General features: G+C 42.5%; 1 protein-coding gene across 3 annotated transcripts in view; it reads left to right on the top strand.

The window, feature by feature from the left end:
* LOC129816358 (acid-sensing ion channel 4-A) overlaps nucleotides 1-20539 on the top strand; it is a 154594-nt gene that overhangs the window by 86591 nt on the left and 47464 nt on the right. The gene's annotated exons all lie outside the window — the stretch shown is intronic.

The following is a 20539-nucleotide window of genomic DNA, read 5'->3' as shown; positions in this document are numbered from 1 at the left end:
GCTACAAAGCAAACATTGGTGTCATGTAAAGCTTTACCGCTGGCACGGTAATATGAGTAGTATTTTGATTTCAATGAATATAATAATAACATTCGTTTATGAATTCAACAATATAATTGTTTTATTTGGCAAAAAAAAAAAATGTATATTGTTGAGTGTAATATACTCTACGGGCATATGAAAGTTCCAGAGTGGGATCCCTGCTACTTTTAGAGTTACAGTGAGCTCCAAAAGTATTGGGACAGTGACAATTGTTTTGTTGGTTTTGGCTCTGTACTCCAGCACTTTAGATGAAGGGATACAATGACTATGAGGTTAATGTGTAGATTGTCAGGGTATTTTCATCCATATCAGGGTGAACTGTTTAGAAATTACACCACTTTTTGTACATGGTCCCCCCTCCATTTTAGGGGATCAAAAAGTATTGGGACAAATGCACTTATGTGTATCAAAGTAGTCAAAAGTTTCGTATTTGGGCCGATATTCCTAGCATGCAATGATTACATCAAGCTTGTGACTCTACAAACTTGTTGGATGTATTTGCTATTTGGTTTGGTTGCGTTTCAGATTATTTTGTGCCCAATATAAATGAATTGTAAATAATGTATTGCCATTTTGGAGTCCCTTTTATTGTAAATTAGAATAGAATATGTTTCTAAACACTTTTACATTCATGTGGATTCTATCGTGATTATGGGTAGTCCTGAATGAATCGTGAATAATGATGAGTGAGAAAGTTGCAGACGCACAACTTGACCACCAAGACATTCTAACCTCTCACCATTACAATAACAGGGTTAACAGGGTTAGCAGTTGTTGGTGGGTATGATATTTGTGTGTCTAACTTTCTCACTCATCATTATTCACGATTCATTCAGGATTAGCTGTAATCATGGTAGCATCCACATTCATGTAGCAGTGTTTAGAAACATGTTATATTCTTATTTACAGTACAACTGACTCCAAATTGCACAATACATTATTTACCATTCATTTCTATTGGGCACAAAATCATTTGAAACAACCAAAACAAACAGCAAATGTATCCAACAAGATGCCATGTCTTGGCCATTGAAGCTACCAGTTGGCAATATGTGACAGACCGGCTTGATTCAGTTTTATGTAGCAAAATTTGAAATTGTGTTTTTTTACATTGGATAAAAGTAGAGCCTCCGAGCTAGAAAATGGTATATCATACACTACAGTTGAGGAACAATGGGAAAGTAATTGCGCTTTGAAAGTTGATAAACTTGTAACCTCAATTTTGAGAAAATGGCCCTTGAAGGTTTTGGTACCAAGCTCTTCTTTGTCTACACACATTCAGCATCGTTTACACCCTTTCAAGCTTTAGACCCACCAATCTCTTTAAGGATTCACATGTGAGGCTATATACTAAACACCAAAGATTTCAAGCCTAAAGGGTGGTTTATATTACGGTTGTGTTCGTCAATTTAATCTGGTGTGCCAGAGTGTGCTTTGGCCTTTCGTAAATTCAGAGCGTTTTGCTCTCGGAGCATTCTGGATGCTCTGGCCGAAAAGTAGGCTTGATCCGAGCGCTCTGACCTAACAAGCTAACTGGCTAACTTTGACTAGCTTGCTAGCTACTTCCAGACACAAATGAGAGAACAGGTCACTCTGACCATTTTACTCACCCTAGCAGAGTTGGTTAGGCTGTTTTTATGTTATCCAGAGTGTTGGTGACTGCAACTGTGCTGCTGGCAACAATTTAATTATGCTTTTTTTTGCCTACGTTTACTGACACCGGCCATATTCAACAGGTGTTGAGCGTTCATGAATTCGTCAGTTATTCTGCACTTTACCAGCTACGTCTATCGGCAGCTGTCGCAGTGACATCATAAACATTCCATTAAAATAGTTACTTACAAAGTGTAGTCTTTTGTTTAGACATGTGAGCTAGCTAGCTAAACAATGAACCATAATCCCAACTCATAATGTTACTACCCTTCATGAATCTGAATCTTCATGAATCATAATCCCATGTTACTACCCTGCATGAATCTGCAGATAGCTAACCAACCAGGTTCAACGTTAGCTAGCTAACATTAGGCTATAACTAGCAATGCAAATTGCTCTGAGATACGAATAATATTATTGCACAGATCATACACATAACGTTAGCTAGCTAGCCAGACAACTCATGTTAGCTAGCTAACAGTACACTTTAACTTGAAATGAAAACAACTTTCTGACAAAATTAAAAATGTGTTATATCTGAAAATGTAGCTAGCTAGACTCTCTTACCCATATACATGGATGGACGCTTCTTCCTCTCTGTCTCGGATGCCATGGTTGCCCTTAGTTTGAAGACGTAATCCGGAGCCTTCTGTGTGTTCTCTTTTCGACTCCGTCTGCATATTTGCAATCAAATGACAGAAGTTTCTCCATCTCCTTAGTGTCACGAATATCACCGAAGGTGGCTCCCCTTCCCGTTCGGGTGGCGCTCGGCGGTCGTCGTCGCCGGTCTACTAGCTGCTACCGATCCCTTTTTCCCTTTCATTTTGTTGGGTCTAATTGGTTTCACCTGTTCCTTGTTTGGGGTTTTGGGTTGGGGTTATTTAAGTTCAGTTAGCCCGCCTGTGTTCGTGCGGGATTGTTTGCTGTTTTTGGTCAAGGAGTGTTCCTGTTTTTTGGATTGTCCGCTGTACAGCGTATGTGCCTGTGTAGTACATTATTGGAGTGTTGTACGCCTGTGTTCAGCGTCACCCTCTTTGTGCGCGGTGATTGTACGGAAATAAAGAGTTTTTTCCGAATCCTCTGCTCTCTGCGCCTGACTCCACACCCATCACTCTACGCACCGTTACACTTAGCTATTATACTCTAAATCCACTGATTTCAAAACTCCAGAAAGTGGAGAGAAACACTTATGCAGTTCTACTACTTGATATCTTTCAAAAAAGCTGTGTTAGAAAGGGTTACCTACACATACTGACCAACTCATATTATAGACAGAAGCGTGCTAATTGGCAGACCAATCCGAACTCATCTCTCGCTATGTCCAGCCCACTCATTATCTCAGCCAATCATGTCTAGCGGGAAGGTTGCTGACTTTTTCCATGGATAAACCAACTAGGCTCATAATTTAACAATTCAATTCATATTTACAGATGACATACAATATTGTTATTAAGGCACATTCAATTTCACATGTTCCAGATGGCATTTTTGATTAAAAAAATTAGTTTATGTTCAAATGGCGCTCCTGTGAAGTAGTGACGCACAACATATGCCTAGTTTCCTGAAATGAGTCACATATTGGCACTCCCCAGTAGGAGCAGTCCTCCATAGGAATAAATGGAAATCTACAATGTTTAAATTACAAAATTGCATTATAATAATAATGAATAATTTATTACATTTGTAAAGTGCTTTTCATTATACAGAATAATCTCAGTGCATAAAATTAAATTGAAAAAAATAGAAACAACTAGACACGGGAACTGACACAAAGAACACACCTGACGCTACAAGGATGAGCATGTACAGGACAAATAGGGTGGGGCTAAGAACAGATCCTTGTGGGACACCGCAGGTGGTGTGGTGTGGTGGGTCTGGGACTTGGGCCCAGAGGCATTCCAGGAGAATGGGGTGGTCGACAGTGTCAAACGCTGCGCTTAAGTCCAGGAGGATCAGGAGACATGGGGAGCCTGCATCAGATGCCATCAGCAGGTTGTTGGTGAGCCTGAATAGGGCCGTTATTTGCTGTGGACCGGCGGGAATCCTGACTGGAATTTCTGGTAGGAGCTCCTAACTATCACGGATTACAAAAAGAAAGCCAGTCACGTTGTGGACACCAACGCCGCCCTACCGGACGAGTTAAACACCTTTTCTCACACTTCAAGCACAACGATGACTTTGAGCGGCTGAAGAGATCCCCTGAGGACAACGATGTTAACTCTCTCAAGGCTGGCATCCCTAGCTGCACCCTCAGAGCATGTGCAGGCCAGCTGGCTGTTGTATTTTCAATCTCTCTAGCGCAGGCCGCTATCTACACCTGCTTTAAGATGTCCATTGTCATCCTCATGCCCAAGAAATGGAAAATAACCCCAGGTGGTGAAGGTAGGCAGCATTACCTTCTCTACACTGATTCTCAACATGGGGACCCCACAAGTGTGCGTCCTCAGTCCCCTCCTGTAGTCCTTGCATACCCACGACTGCGTGGCCTCACATAGTTCCAACTCCATCTAGTTCGTTGACGACACGACAGTAGTAAGCATGATTACCAACAATGACGAGACGGCCTACAGGGAGGAGGTAGGCACTTTGACAGTGTGGTGCCAGGTAAACAACCTCTCCCTGCAAAACAACAGGGCTGATTGTTGGCTTCAGGAGGAGCCAGGCTGGGCATGCCCCAATCCTTATTAACAGGGCCGCAGCGAAGACGGTCAAAAACTTAATGTTCTCAGAGGAGCTGAAATGGTCAAACCATACGGACACCATGGTGAAGAAGGCACAACAGCAACTCTTCAGCCTGTCCCCAACGGCCTTCACAGTTTTCTAGCGGAGCATACTGTCAGGCTGCATTACAGCCTGGTACGGAAACTCCACCGCCACAGACCTCAAGGCGCTACAGAGTTCAACCGAACACAACCTGCCCTCCAGGACACCTAGAACACCAGGTGTCGCAGTAAGGCCAAGAAGTTCATCAGAGACCCCAGCCATGGGCCTGTTCTCCCTGTTTCCATTACTCAGACTCAGGCAGTATAGAAGCATCATGGCAAAAATGGTAAGACTGGCCAATAGCTTCTACCCCCAGACCTTAAGGCTGTTAAGTAGCCACCACAAGTCAACCCCCCCCTCCGCTCCCCTTATTAACTGATGTGTTTTACCCTGCCCCCACCCCAATGGATTTTTACCCTGCCCACTTCTCAATGAACATTTATCTTTGCCAGAGTTGTTAATATGTATATATTAGTATCAATGTTTATATTTTTATATTTTAGTCTTATTTCACTTATTTTGCTCAGAGCTCAAGAATTTCCCTGTACGCTGTAATTACATTTGCAACCTAAACTAAACTCTCTCTAAAACTCTCTTGTTCTGATTGAGATGATCCTGCAGCTGTACAGCAGCTGTACCACTTTTTCCTTGGAGAGGAAGGGGAGGTTGGATATTGGCCTGTAATTGGCCAGGATTTCTGGGTCCAGGATGGGCTTCTTCAGAAGTGGGCTGATGACAGCGGTCTTAAATGTGGGTGGGACACTGCCAGATTGGAGGGAGTGGTTAACAATCTGGGTTATCAGAGGGTTGAGTGCAGAGGTGCATGATTTAAGCAGAGCTGTTGGAATAGGTTCCAAAGTACAAGAGGAGGTTTTCATTATGAAGATAGTTTTCTCAATACCTCCCTGGGTGACTTAAAGAAAGCAGGAGAGAGGCTAAGGTGGCATTGGTGGAGGGTCGAGGGCGGGAAGAGATGGATTAGTAGAGCTGGAGATGAGAGATCTGATGTTGCTGACCTTAGTTTTTTTTAAAGTCAATGAAGCTGTTACGCTACTGTTCTGTTGTCTCGATGGGGGACTGTGACTGGGGTTTCCAGACTTTTTAATGATGAGGTTGGAATAGAATGTCGACCGTGCTTCTTTCAGGGCCTTGGAATATGCCCTTTGGTGCTCTTGAAAGGCCAGTTTGTGGACGATGAGGCCAGAGTTTCTGAGATGCTGCTCCAAGATGCGTCCAGTGGATTTCATGTTTCTCAGTTCTGGAGTATGCCAGGGAGCTGAGCGAGCAAATGCAACGTCCCATGTTTTTATGGGGGCATGGAGGTCAAGCACACTGCTTAGGGATTGGTTGTAAAACTCCACAGTTTCAACCACTAACGAAAAGGATGTTCAAGATGTCATCTGACAGGCTGGCTGGGTCGATGTTTTCCCAGTTCCGGAAACGCTTGTGGTCAGACACACAGAGGTCATAGACCTGCATGTTGTTGATGGGGGAGAGTCAGTGATAACCAGGTCAAGTATGTGCCCACGGGGGTGCATGGAGGCATCAACAACTTGCTTCAGGTCAAGACAGTCAATCAAACTGAGAAACTTAGCAGCAGAGTGACATGAGGGAGAATCAATGTGAATATTGAAATCTCCTAGAATCACAGTGTTGGTTGAGGTGGATCAGAGTGAGCAGATCAGATATTTTGAGATAAAGGAGGCCAATAAACTAGAAGCACAGTCATGGAGTAGAGGATTTGGATTTTACGGCGAGACTTTCAAAAGAGCACAGTTCAGGCAGGGGCAGGGGGGACAGTTTCAGTTCAGCTTGGTGTATCATGGCTAAGCCACCGCCGCGACCAGTGCTACAGGCATTTTACATGTATCTGTAACCAGGTGGGCAGGCCTCATTTAGGGCTGAGTAGATCCCAAACTGATCCCAGGATTCAGTTATGGACATGATGTCAAGCTTCTTGTTCACCATGTGGTCATGCAGCTGGAGGGTGTATTATTGCGAGACTGGGCATTAATTGGTTCCATTCTGTTAGGCAAGGAAGCTGTAGATGGAATAGGATCCACCCAGGTAAGGATTCTCCCTCAAGTCACTCTGCTGCTGAATATCTGAGTTTGATTGACTGTCTTGACCTGAAGCAAGTTTTGATGTCCCCACGCACACCCTTGGGCACATACAGTTGAAGTTTACATACACCTTAGCCAAATACAATTCAACAAAAATTTTCCCAATTCCTGACATTTAATCCCGTTAAGAATTCTCTGTCTTAGGTCAGTTAGAATCACCACTTTTATTTTAAGAATGTGAAATGTCAGAATAATAGTAGAGAGAATGATTTATTTCAGCTTTTATTTCTTTCATCAGATTCCCAGTGGGTCAGAAGTTTACATACACTCAATTAGTATTTGGCAGCATTGCCTTTAAATTGTTTAACTTGGGTCAAGCGTTTCAGGTAGCCTTCCACAAGCTTCCAACAATAAGTTGGGTGAATTTTGGCCCATTCCTCCTGACAGAGCTGGTGTAACTGAGTCAGGTTTGCATGCCTCTTTGCTTGCACACGCTTTTTCAGTTCTGCCCCCACATTTTCTATAGGATTGAGGTCAGGGCTTTGTGATGGCCTCTCCAATACCTTGACTTTGTTGTTCTTAAGCCATTTTGCTACAACTTTGGAAGTATGCTTGGGGTCATTGTCCATTTGGAAGACCCATTTGCGACCAAGCTTTAACTTCCTGACTGATGTCTTGACATGTTGCTTCAATATATCCACATAATTCTCCATCCTCGTCATGCCATCTATTTTGTGAAGTGCACCAGTACCTCCTGCAGCAAAGCACCCCCACAACATGATGCTGTCTCCCTCGTGCTTCACGGTTGGGATGGTGTTCTTCGGCTTGCAAGCCTCCTCATTTGTCCTCCAAACATAACGATGGTCATTATGGCCAAACAGTTCTATTTTTGTTTCATCAGACCAGAGGACATTTCTCCAAAAAGTACTATATTTGTCCCCATGTGCAGTTGAAAACCATAGTCTGGATATTTTATGGTGGTTTTGGAGCAGTGGCATCTTTCTTGCTGAGCGGCCTTTCAGGTTATGTCGATATAGAACTCGTTTTACTGTGGATATAGATACTTTTGTAGATACTTTTGTAGATACTTACCTGTTTCCTCCAGCATCTTCACAAGGACCCTTGCTGTTGTTCTGGGATTGATTTGCACTTTTCGCACCAAAGTACATTCATCTCTAGGAGACAGAACGTGTCTTCTTCCTGAGCGGTATGACGGCTGCGTGGTCCCATGGTGTTTAGCCTTGCGTACTATTGCTTGTACAGATGAACGTAGTACCTTCAGGCGTTTGGAAATTGCTCCCAAGAATGAAGCAGACTTGTGGAAGTGTACAATTTTCTTGGCTGATTTCTTTTGATTTTCCCATGATGTCAAGCACAAAGGCACTGAGTTTGAAGGTATGCCTTGAAATACATCCACAGGTACAACTCCAATTGACTCAAATGATGTCAATTAGCCTATCCGAAGCTTCTAAAGCCATGTATTCATTTTCTGGAATTTCCTAGCTGTTTAAAGGCACAGTCAACTTAGTGTATGTACACTTCTGGCCCACTAGAATTGTGATACAGTGAATTATAAGTAAAATAATCTGCCAGTAAACAATTGTTGGAAAAGTTACTTGTGTCATGCACAAAGTCCTATAGTTTGTTAACAAGAAATTTGTGGAGTGGTTGAAAAACAAGTTTTAATGACTCCAACTTAAGTGCATGTAAACTTCCGACTTCAACTGTACTTGACCTGATCATCATGACACTGTAGAGGTCTCAGGTCACTGAAATCCACTTTGCGTGCCTTGTGTGCAGAGGTCTCGTGGTGTTTCCAACAGCCTGCAGCCCAGGCCAGTGTCCTTTTATCATCCAACTCCAGGGGGCATGATGTACAGCTTTCATTAGGAGTGCCCACAAAATACTTCAGATTGTGTCAGAAAACTAAATGTTGCTAAAAAACTATACACATGAAACCACTTAAAACAAATAATTAAAAATAAATGAAGGCGTAAACTACCAAGGCAGCCACTCGGCACCATGGCCACTATGGAACCATATTAGTGTAGTGGGGACAGTAACATTAGTCACAGAAAATAATGTGTCTTCATGCCACATAATATAATTTAAAAGTAAGCATTAACTGTACAGTATGTAATAAAATAAACATGGCAAAAATGTAGACATAAATGCATTTCTATAGCTTCCAAAATATTTTTTACAATGGTGGGGAAGTGCCAAGATGGAGATGCGGTGGCTTCCCCACAGTGCCTCGTATTAGTCATCTTATGTATATTTAAATAATTGCTTTATATGCCTAACATGCCAATTTCTCTGTATAAAATGGGCCATAATTTTAAAACAAGCCGAGATCTCACTCTGGAACTTTGATATGCCCGTAGAGAATATTATGTTCAACAATATATTTAAAATTTAATATTTTCAATATTTTTGTTTATCTTTTTCAATATTCATAAAATAATGTCATAAAATAATATTCATAAAATAAAGAAATCAAAATACTACCCATAATACAGCGCAAGTAGTAAAGCTTTGTATGAAAGCAATATTTGCTTTGTAGCACCTAGAGATGAAATATCAAGTCTTTAAGAAGGCCTGGGTAAGGCCAAAAGGTAAAATGTTCCAACTTCAATTAATTATTTCTCTGTAGAGGTTAAGATACAAATGTTGAATATATGTCTACAGTCCTTCCTCCAAAGGATCCTTCTATGAATTACATTTTTTGAAAATCCCCCAAATCATGGACCTTTTTTGTTCTATTTTCATGAGGAATCACCAGTAAAGACTTAAAACATGTGCTGTCAACAGTATTTAGCTGAACCACTCGTATGAGTTCAGTTGAAATTTCCATAAATTCGTAAATGAACATGATAAAAATGCACAAATCTGAGGTAGACATTGTTTACTAACACCAACATGCCCCTGGTAACTTAGGGTAGATTGCCTGGAGAGGGTTTTTCCAGGGAATGTATTCGTCATCATGTTTCAATACATGTGTGAGTGTTCAATCAATAGAGGATATAAAGTGTACTGTGAACCTGCTTTCCTGCCTCATTTCAGACATCTCCTTTTCTTGTGTGCACCCAAATGACTTTTTTAAATCAGTTTGTCCCTCAATGTTTGTGAGAAACATAACATTGGAATTCATATTTGGACACAACATGTTCTCCGTTTGATTTGAAATATGTAAAAACTGAAGGAGCGAGATTGTGAAGGAAAAAAACGGTAAATGTACATCCATTACCTTTTTGGACTTTTGATAGACCCCACTAGTCAAAACAAACCATATTACTCCCAACCTCGAATTGTGCTGTGTCCATGATGAAGCCAATGACAATTCAAGTTCTAAAATGAAACTGTATTGATGTGTGATGCACATGATGCTGTCACATAGTCACGTATCCCTTTTCACTCACAGCCCCTGCCATCCAGATTTTGTCAGTGATAAGCACCTAAATTGGAACGCAGTCTACAAGGTGTCAAGTGTTCCACAGGGATGCTGGCCCATGTTGACTCCAATGCTTCCCACAGTTGTCAAGTTGGCTGGATGTCCTTTGGGTGGTGGGCCATTCTTAATACACATGAGCGTTTATAAACCCAGCAGCTTTGCATTTCTTGACACAAACCGGTGCGCCTGGCACCTACTACCGTAACCTATTCAAAGGCACTTAAATCTTTTGTCTTGCCCACACACACAATCATGTCTCCTCCCCTTCATCCACACTGATTGAAGTGGATTTAACAAGTGACGTCAACAAGGGATCATAGCCTTCACCTGATCAGTCTATGTCATGGAAAGTGCAGGCGTTCTTAATGTTTAGTATACTCAGTGTACATGACGTCAGAGCTCAGTTTCTTTGCTTCACAGCGCTGAATGGGTTTTGACTGACAGCTGCTATAAACTTGAGCACGGTGGCGCGACAAGATGCCCCCGTCCCTACCGCTAATTGGCCTACTTCTGCACATTTGTTGTTGTCTGAGTGAGGGAGATCCTGTAAATCAAGAGGAGTCGATGTGTTCTGAAAGATGAGACGTTGAGTATTATAATAAACACAGTTTTGATGTCATACAAGCAGACCAGACACGTGCACTTCACATTTCCATATTTGAAAACTCATGTCATTTTACAATATCCACATTTATGATCGCTATGTTTGATCCACAGTTTTAAGGACGACATGCATTATACCATGGGTTGTCCGGAACAAAATGAAGCTATGTATGTCGTATTGTGAAGAAAATTTTCCGCAGAACACTGACTTTGAATGATCGGCTATGAAAAGCCAACTGACATTTACTCCTGAGGTGCTGACCTGTTGCACCCTCGACAACCACTGTGATTATTATTTTTTGACCCTGCTGGTCATCTATGAACATTTGAACATCTTGGCCATGTTCTGTTATAATCTCTACCCGGCACAGCCAGAAGAAGACTGGCCACCCCTCATAGCCTGGTTCCTCTCTAGGTTTCTTCCTAGGTTCTGGCCTTTCTAGGGAGTTTTTCCTAGCCACCGTGCTTCTACACCTGCATTGCTTGCTGTTTGGGGTTTTAGGCTGGGTGTCTGTACAGCACTTTGTGACATCAGCTGATGTAAGAAGGGCTATATAAATACATTTGATCGATTGATTTAAACCATCCAGGACTCCATTCTATGAACACCAAAATTACAATCCGTTTGTCTGAAGTGCCTTTTGAAGCCTAACACTGTAAGATCGTATTTTATAACGTAACCATATATACCCATGTTGGCAAAAGAAAAAAGACCCAGATTGCGATTTGTGATGGAACATTTTGGGATTGCGGAAACAACAACAGTAATTGTGTAATGGTGGGGACACAGGGCTGTATTCCAAACAAACAACTACAAGTGGGCTTGCTTCAGTTCCTCAATGGCAAAGCTAGGAGAGTTCAATAAAGCACCTTATACTGTAGTTGAATACTTTCCTTGAGTCATAAAAGTGCATGGAAATTACTTAGGAGGTGTGCACAGTTTGGAGAGGTGTGTGGACACTTGGAGACACCAGTTAGACGTCTCACTCAAACCCTTTCAATCGTTTTTTACTTATCTTGCACCTACTCCAATATTTCAATCAATATTATTATGTTACTGAATGTATCCATAGTATTTTCAAATGCTGTGAAAAGTACAGAACATTTCAAATGCACATAACATCAACAGTATAATGTTTGGATTCAGTCTTGTCAGGTGAACTGTTGTCTCCTAACTCTTTCAATTGCTACCATGGTCATGCATATGCTTTTTATCATTCTTCTGTTAGAAACATTTCAATTTGGCCCTATCCATATACGTGTAAGGGGATAAATGCCATATTTGTTTTTAAACAAATATCACGTTGCACCATGTTGAAAGTATTTAAATTAGAGATATGGTCTGTTGCCAACTGCATTTTGCATTGTCACCCAATGAGGGTGTGTGGTGAAGACTGGAGAGAAAAGATTTCAACAGGAAACTAGATCATTCAAGTGGACTCCCTCTGTTTGGCAAAGCGACCGCTGCTCAAGTGATTCTCACCATCTCTGTGTTGACTGTCTTCAAGGATCGCGGCTAAGTGGCCAATAAAATCCTATGATCACTTAATAAACCTGTCATTAGCCGTCTGCTGTGCATTAAAGACATGCTCTGGAACTGTGGTGACTAGTAAGTATTTTTTAAACCTCACGCTTTGAGCTGGATGTGATAACGTGTAGTTCATGCATGCATAATCTATGAGCATACCTCAATTAGCCAAGAAATCCCTCGTTTGAAAGCGACTGGGCCAGCCCTCTAGCAATTCGAGTTTCAGCCAATAAACTTCAGCCCCTCGCCATGTGAGTGACAGCTAGCAAGCGAGAGAGAGCAATGACGTGGTGTACATATCTGCACATCAGTGGAGGCTCCTCAGAGAAGGAATGGGAGGACCATCCTCAGTGAATTTCAATTGAATTGTTTTTTAGATAAGACTATACTGAATATATACGCAAGTCACCGAATAATTGATTAAAACACACTGTTTCGCAATGAAGGTCTAAAGTAGCCTCTGCAGCACTACAGAACACTTGGAAAGTATTCACACCGTCACCTGCTGGAGCAGACAGATTTTGGGCCCAGTTATCCCTCTCGCTTTGCCTCGTCCTCGTAATAAGGTGTTGGGCCACCACGAGCCGCCGAGACCAGCTTCAGTGTGCCTTGGCATAGATTCTACATGTACACAAGTGCATTCAGAAAGTATTCAGACCCCTTTACTTTTTTCCCCCACCCTTATTCTAAAATTGATTAAGTAACATTTCTTCCTCATCAATCGACACACAATACCCCATAATGGCAAGCGAAAACAGGTTTTTAGACATTTTAGGAAATGTATTACAAATAAAAAACAGATACCTCATTTACATAAGTATTCAGACCCTTCGCTATGAGGCTCGAAATTGAGCTCAAGTGCATCCTGTTTCCATTGAACATCCTTGAGATGTTTCTACAACTTGATTGGAGTCCACCTGTGGTAAATTCAATTGAATGGACATGATTTGGAAAAGCACACACCTTTCTATGGTTAGTTGCATGTCAGCACTATTATTTAGCTTCACGTTTCGTTTGGTATTTTGTTGTTTTTGTTCGGTGTTCATTTAATAAAGGAAAATGTGCGCCTACCACGCTGCACCTTGGTTCATTCCATTCGACGAGCGTGACAGAAGATCCCACCACAAACGGACCAAGCAGCATGGGCAGGAGGAGCAGACATCCTGGACATGGGAGGAGATCCTGGACGGTAAGGGATCCTGGACGTGGGAGGAGATCCGGGCCGGAAAGGATCGCCTTCCATGGGAGCAGATGGAGGCAGCAAGGGAGGAACAACGACGACACCGGGGTTCGCAACCAAGACGCAAGCACGAAAGGCAGCCCAAAACATTTTTTTAGGGGCACACAGGGTGTTGGTGGTGCCAGGTTTCAGACCAGAACCAACTCCCTGCACTCGCTTTAAGGAGCGTGTGACCGTTCAGGCACCATGTTATGCGGTGATACGCACTGTGTCTCCAGTGCGCATTCACAGCCCGGTGCGCTCGGTGTCAGCTCTCCGCACTTGCCGTGCGAAAATGAGCATCCAGCAAGGACGGGTTGTGCCGGCTCAGCGCTCCTGGTCTCTAGTACGCCTCCTCGGACCAGGATATCCTGCGCTGGTTCTACGCGCTGTATCCCCAGTGCGCCTCCACAGTCCAGTACGTCCTGTGCCTCCTCCCCGCACTCACCCTGAGGTGCGTGTCATCAGCCCGGTGCCACCTGTACCAGTCCCACGCATCAGGCATCCAGTGCGCCTCCACAGTCCAGTACGTCCTGTGCCTCCTCCCCATCAGCCCGGTGCCACCTGTACCGGTCCCATGCATCAGGCCTCCAGTGCGCCTCCCCAGTCCAGTACGTCCTGTGCCTCCTCCCGGCACTCGCCCTGAGGTGCGTGTCATCAGCCCGGTGCCACCTGTACCGGTCCCACGCATCAGGCCTCCAGTGCGCCTCCACAGACCAGAGCTTCCTGCGACAGTTCCCAGTCCAGAGCTTCCGGCGACAGTTCCCAGTCCAGAGCTTCCAGCGACTGTCTGCGGTCCTGAGCCTCCAGCGACGATCTGCGGTCCGGAGCCTCCAGCGGGGGTTCTCAGTCCGGAGCCTCCAGCGGGGGTTCTCAGTCCGGAGCCTCCAGCAACGATCCACGGTCCGGTTCCTCCGGCGACGATCCACGGTCCGGAGCCTCCGGCGATGATCCGCGGTCCAGAATATCCAGCGACGATCCACGGTCCGGTTCCTACTGCGACGACCCACGGTCCGGTTCCTACGGCGACGACCCACGGTCCGGAGCTTCCGGCGACGATACCCGCACCAGAGCCACCATGGAGGAAGACGTATCTGTGAGCGGAGTGGGTACTTCGCCCCGCACCGGAGCCGCCCCCGATGGTAGATGTCCACCCCGACCCTCCCCTATTGAGTCAGGTTTTGCGGTCGGAGTCCGCACCTTTGGGGGGGGGGGGGGGGTACTGTCACGCCCTGACCATAGAGAGCTGTTTATTCTCTATGTTGATTGGGTCTGGGTGTGACTAGGGTGGGTCATCTAGGTGTTTGTGTGTTTATGTTGGCCTGTTATGGTTCCCAATCAGAGGCAGCTGTTTATCGTTTGCCTTGAAAAGGTTTTTTTGCCTGGTCACAGACAGCTGATGTTTATTGCACTGAACTCCACAAGCAGTAAGGGAAAAGGTAAGGAGAGCATGTAGATGTAATTATACATTAAGCAAAGTGATAATGTTGTTTGTATGTGGCTGCTATGAAATTGCACTGTGTTTGCGTATGATCAGAGGTGTATTCATTCCGTTGATTGTGTTGAAAAATGTTTCTTAACCGGAATGAAACAGGGATAAACATAGCTGAATTTGTCCAATAGAGACCCTTGTTTGCAACTGGACTAATGATTACACCCTAGATCAGCTAGATGCAGGCAAGAGTGTGTAGTGGTGGAAAAAGTAACCAATTGTAATACTTGAGTAAAAGTAAAGATACCTTAATAGAAAAGTGAAAATCACCCAGTAAAAGTATTTGATTTTAATTAAATATACTTAAGTATCAAAAGTAAATGTAATTGCTAATATACAGTATACTTAAGTATCAAAAGTAAAAGTATAAATAATTTTAAAAATCCTTATATTAAGCAAGCCAGACGGCACCATTTTCTTTTTTAATTTTATTTACTGATAGCCAGGGGCACACTCCAACATTCAGACATAATTTACAAATGAGGCATGTGTGTTTAGTGAGTCCACCAGATCAGAGTCAGTAGGGATGACCACGGATAAGTGTGTGAATTTGACCATTTCCCTGTCCTGCTAAGCATTTAAAAAGTACTTTTGTGTGTCAGGGAAAATGTATGGAGTAAAAAGTACATAATTTTTTTAGGAATGTAGTGAAGTAAAAGTCAAACTTGTCAGAAATACTCCCCAAAACGACTTAAGTAGTACTTTGAAGTATTTTACGCCACTGAGAGTGTGCAAGGCGGTATTGAATGTGTCACTGACTGTCTCACCTTCATTACAAAAAAAATATCTCGACCTGTGCACCTACGTTGTAAACTTATATTCATAGGCTAGGTTGTAGCAACCTCTCAATGGGTATAGGAAAACGTAGGTTTAGGCTACATGATAGTCTATCGATGTTACATTGAGCTGGCTAAATGGAATATGAATGACAGTCACCCAATATGCTGTAATAGAAATAAGGCTATGCTCATGAAATAATTAATCGTCCTTCATCATCTTAAACAGCAGCGACTGCCACTGTTGCACATATATGACATAGTACGCAATAGATAGCTAGCTGTATGGAGACATTTTCTGGTATGCCTAATTGTTTTGTAGCTAGAGGCCAGAGATGCGGAATCATTCAGTAGGACTGTTTTATTTCTCTGAATATCAAAGCGAAAGGTAGCTTATTTCCTACATCAATATAGCGTTTGAAAAGACTGGTTCCTTCTGCCACTTTAATTAGACTGAACTGAAAAGTGAAGTCACTCTTTGGAAGATGGAGCACCTGTCAATCATTCTGTCACCTTTTCTCTGCTCTGCTGGGTCAGGCAAAATGCATCTTCAAAACAGCTCACACATTTTCCAAGCCTTTCAAATACTAATAACATATTTCAAATATATTGAATTGGAACTTGGCCCATCCCTGTGCTATGTCATGCTCAGTGACTTCTATGGTTGATCACTTTGGCTTTGGTTGTTGTAATAATTTAATGAACAATTGTGATACAGCTCATAAAACAGACCCTAGCTAGTAAATAACAACACTATTAATATTAGAATTAAATGAATGAATATAGATTTCAGCCTAAATAGACATACTCAAAATAAAAGATTTTTCATGAGCGGGCCATAAACAATATCTAACAATGCTTATACTGCTAGAAAAAAATACAATTTCATATTTCTGGTAAAAAATAGTTAAATTGCTCATGTGTAGTCACTTTTGCTGATAGATTGCCGATTTGTAGTCACTTTTGAGGACATAAGCTCAAGTACACAGTACAAATATGAAAATATAAAAAATCATATGATTTTTTTCCTATTTAACAAATGTAGGGGAGTAGGGCTTGAAATGATTGAAGTGCTTTCTGACTTTAGTAACACTGAAGTTATAAACTACATACTATAATATTTCACCTTATAACTATAAAATAAATATGATCGTACTTAGTGACAGTACGACATTGGCACCATTTCATATACAGTAAGTGATGTCAGAGCCTTTTCTGCTTAGCGTCCTCTGAGTGAGCACAGACATGATTCAAATGCCTGCTGACTCGTTTCAACTTCAGCTTTAAGCACAAGGTGACTTCGTACCTCTGATTAAGTGAAAGTGGTCTGGTTTCAATTCTACAAAATGATTTTGTATTTTTTCATGTTGAGACCTCTAAATCCATCTAAGAACCTCAGTGAGATGAGACTGTGTTTTCTGCAATCTCTAGAGTCTCCTGTTTCATTACTCCTTGATCATGACTCTCAGTTCCATTACATTACACATAAGAGTCATTGGACAAATGCTTCTTTGGTTAAGAGCCCACTGATGCTCAATCTGAACATTGTTTCATTAGTTCATTGTTGATATAGTCCCAAAATGTTTTGCATGTCAGCAATCAAGATGTATAACTTTCGAAATACAGAAATACAGTCGATATGATGCATTTAGCTTTTCTCTGTAGTTTTTTGTCTAAAAGCAACAGTGAAAGCGTAGTCTAGTTTTCGCTATGATAGAACTGGTTCTGTTACAATATGTTTTTATGGTGAGTTTTGCGTTGAGCTGTGTCAGGTCTTCTGGAAACTCTGTTAGCTGCACACCTGTAAATAGGGGTGGCAGGTAGCTTAGTGGTTAGAGTGTTGTGCCAGTAACTGAAAGGTTGCTGGATCAAATCCCTGAGCTGACAAGGTAAAAATCTGTCGTTCTGCCCCTGAACAAGGCAATTAACCCACTGTTCCCCGGTAGTCTGTCATTGTAAATAAGAATTTGTTCTTAACTGACTTGCCTATTTAAATAAAGGTTGCAATTTGTAGCATAGCAAAATAGCATACCAATGGCAGACCAGACTGCTAAATTCACAGCAGTCAGTTATAAACACTACATTCCAAAGTTTTTTGTTTTATTAAATTATCTATTCCAAATGTCATGGTACAGTATATCCTTGTACGTAAAAATGTCACAAGGATAATCTAATTTAATTGAAAACAAAGCTTTTTCAGTGTCAAAATAGGCCTAAAAATATATTTATCCAAAAATGAAAACTCGCTCAAGTAATTGAGTACTAACATTCGTTTGGATATTCAATTAACTTTGCCTATCCCTTGTGAATGAAGTAAAGTCTCAAACTGTGCTTCCCCATTCAGTGCTATATTGAGCATTTTAACATGACACTTAGCAAATATGCCACTAGAAAGACCCATTTGATCTAAGGCAAAAACAAAGTGCTCATGGTAAGGTCAAGTGAGGGACGACAACAAAATAGGCTTTTGAAATCATATAGTCATTATTTCTGCTGCTGGGTCGATGGCCTGTGCTTTTTCTAGGATGCATCTCTAATGACACCCTATTCCCTACATAGTGCTCTACTTTTGACCAGAGCCCTATGTGGCCTGGTCAAAAGTAGTGCACTACATAGGGAATAGGTTGCCATTTGTGACACACACTGGGCTTGGTTTTACATGCTCTTAATGACTCATGAGCCATGTCTGCCACACTACTCAATGCCCTGCCTTCTGGCATATGTTATGTTCATCTACTGATCTGAGCCATACATAAATGACATTATTAGGTCTGCTTACAGAATTTTTTTGATTGAAACCAGAATGCATTATTCACATGAAATGTTTTTGTTTATTTTACTAAATGTTCACTCACTGAATCTTGTTTGAGACAATGTAACCATTTACATAAGTCCAAATGCTTGACAAATTAATCCTTTGAGCCTGTCTGTAAAAAAAAGAGTGGAGAATAGTGTAAACGTTTAGATGTGTCTTTTAGTGATATTTATGTTTGTGGGATTTCCCCACATTCTACTAAGCCTTGTGGAAGTTGACAGTATGGTACTCTCCGCTTTCTCTCCAAGGCCCTTACAAAGCTGGATAGCGGGACTATCAGGGGAATGTATGACCTGGGTTGGGCTGGGATGGCAGTACCCCAGCCACGTCCCTGGTTTCACCGCTAGTCCCCCCACCCGCCCCTCAGTACTGAGTGATTTCAGACAGACTGCCTGGGTGCTGGAGGAGTGTGCAGAGGCAGCAGGAGGCAAAGATAAGGCCTCCACAGATTAAACAGGTGGATGAACCTCTCTCCTCCAACACCATTGCTTTTTTTCACCCCTTATCTGTCCCCCTTTTTCCTTCAACATTTGCCAGCATACATTTGTACAGATGTCATGATGGGGGAAATTGCTTTTTAACCCCTTGCAGCATTCCCTCTCTGGTAATTGAAACAAAATTAAATGGAACCGACACTGGATAAACAAAAAAGTAACATTATGCATTAGTCTAGTTAGAATGGAGAGGTTCTGTCATTTTTATAATTTAACCTTTATTTAACTAGCCAAGTCAGTTAAGAACAAATTCTTATTTACAATGACGGCCTACCCCAGCCAAACCCGGACAAAGCTGGGCCAATTGTGCGCCACCCTATGGGACTCCCAATCACGGCCGGATGTGATACAGCCTGGAATCAAACCAGGGACTGTAGTGACAACTCTTGCACTGAGATGCAGTGCCTTAGACCACTGCGCCACTTGGGAGTTCAATGTATCTTTTGTCGTTTTTTTGCCAGTTTTCCCTCCTGTTGTCCCAGACTTGACATGAGAAACCTAGGTGTCTGGTTCGACTGTAAACTCTCCTTCCAGACTCATATTAAGCATCTCCAATCCAAAATTAAATCTAGAATCGGCTTCCTATTTCGCAACAAAGCATCCTTCACTCATGCTGCCAAACATACCCTCGTAAAACTGACTATCCTACGATCCTTGACTTCGGCGATGTCATTTACAAAATAGCCTCCAACACTCTACTCAGAAAATTGGATGCAGTCTCAGTGCCATCCGTTTTGTCACCAAAGCCCCATATACTATCCACCACTGCGACCTGTATGCTCTCATTTGCTGGCCCTCGCCTCATATTCGTCACCAAACCCACTGGCTCAGCTCACTGGTCACCATATCAGCATCCACCCGTAGCACGTGCTCCAGCAGGTATATTTCACTGGTCACCCCCAAAGCCAATTCCTCCTTTGGCCGTCTTTCCTTCCATTTCTCTGCTGTCAATGACTAGAATGAATTGCAAAAATCACTGAAGCTGGAGACTCATATCTCCCTCACTAACTTTATGCATCAGCTATCAGAGGAGCCTACAGATCATTGCACCTGTACATAGCCCATCTGTAAATAGCCCATCCAACTACCTCATCCCCATATTGTTATTTATTTTATTATACACTGCTCAAAAAAATAAAGGGAACACTTAAACAACACAATGTAACTCCAAGTCAATCACACTTCTGTGAAATCAAACTGTCCACTTAGGAAGCAACACTGATTGACAATAAATTTTACATGTTGTTGTGCAAATGGAATAGACAAAAGGTGGAAATTATAGGCAATTAGCAAGACACCCCCAAAAAAGGAGTGATTCTGCAGGTGGTGACCACAGACCACTTCTCAGTTCCTATGCTTCCTGGCTGATTTTTTGGTCACTTTTGAATGCTGGCGGTGCTCTCACTCTAATGGTAGCATGAGACAGAGTCTACAACCCACACAAGTGGCTCAGGTAGTGCAGTTCATCCAGGATGGCACATCAATGCGAGCTGTGGCAAAAAGGTTTGCTGTGTCTCTCAGCGTAGTGTCCAGAGCATGGAGGCGCTACCAGGAGACAGGCCAGTACATCAGGAGACGTGGAGGAGGCCGTAGGAGGGCAACAACCCAGCAGCAGGACCGCTACCTCCGCCTTTGTGCAA

Source organism: Salvelinus fontinalis, chromosome 19, assembly GCF_029448725.1.
Source record: "Salvelinus fontinalis isolate EN_2023a chromosome 19, ASM2944872v1, whole genome shotgun sequence".
Lineage (NCBI taxonomy): Eukaryota > Metazoa > Chordata > Actinopteri > Salmoniformes > Salmonidae > Salvelinus > Salvelinus fontinalis.
The sequence above is the reverse complement of the archived record's forward strand: the minus strand, read 5'-3'. Positions and strand labels throughout refer to the sequence as shown.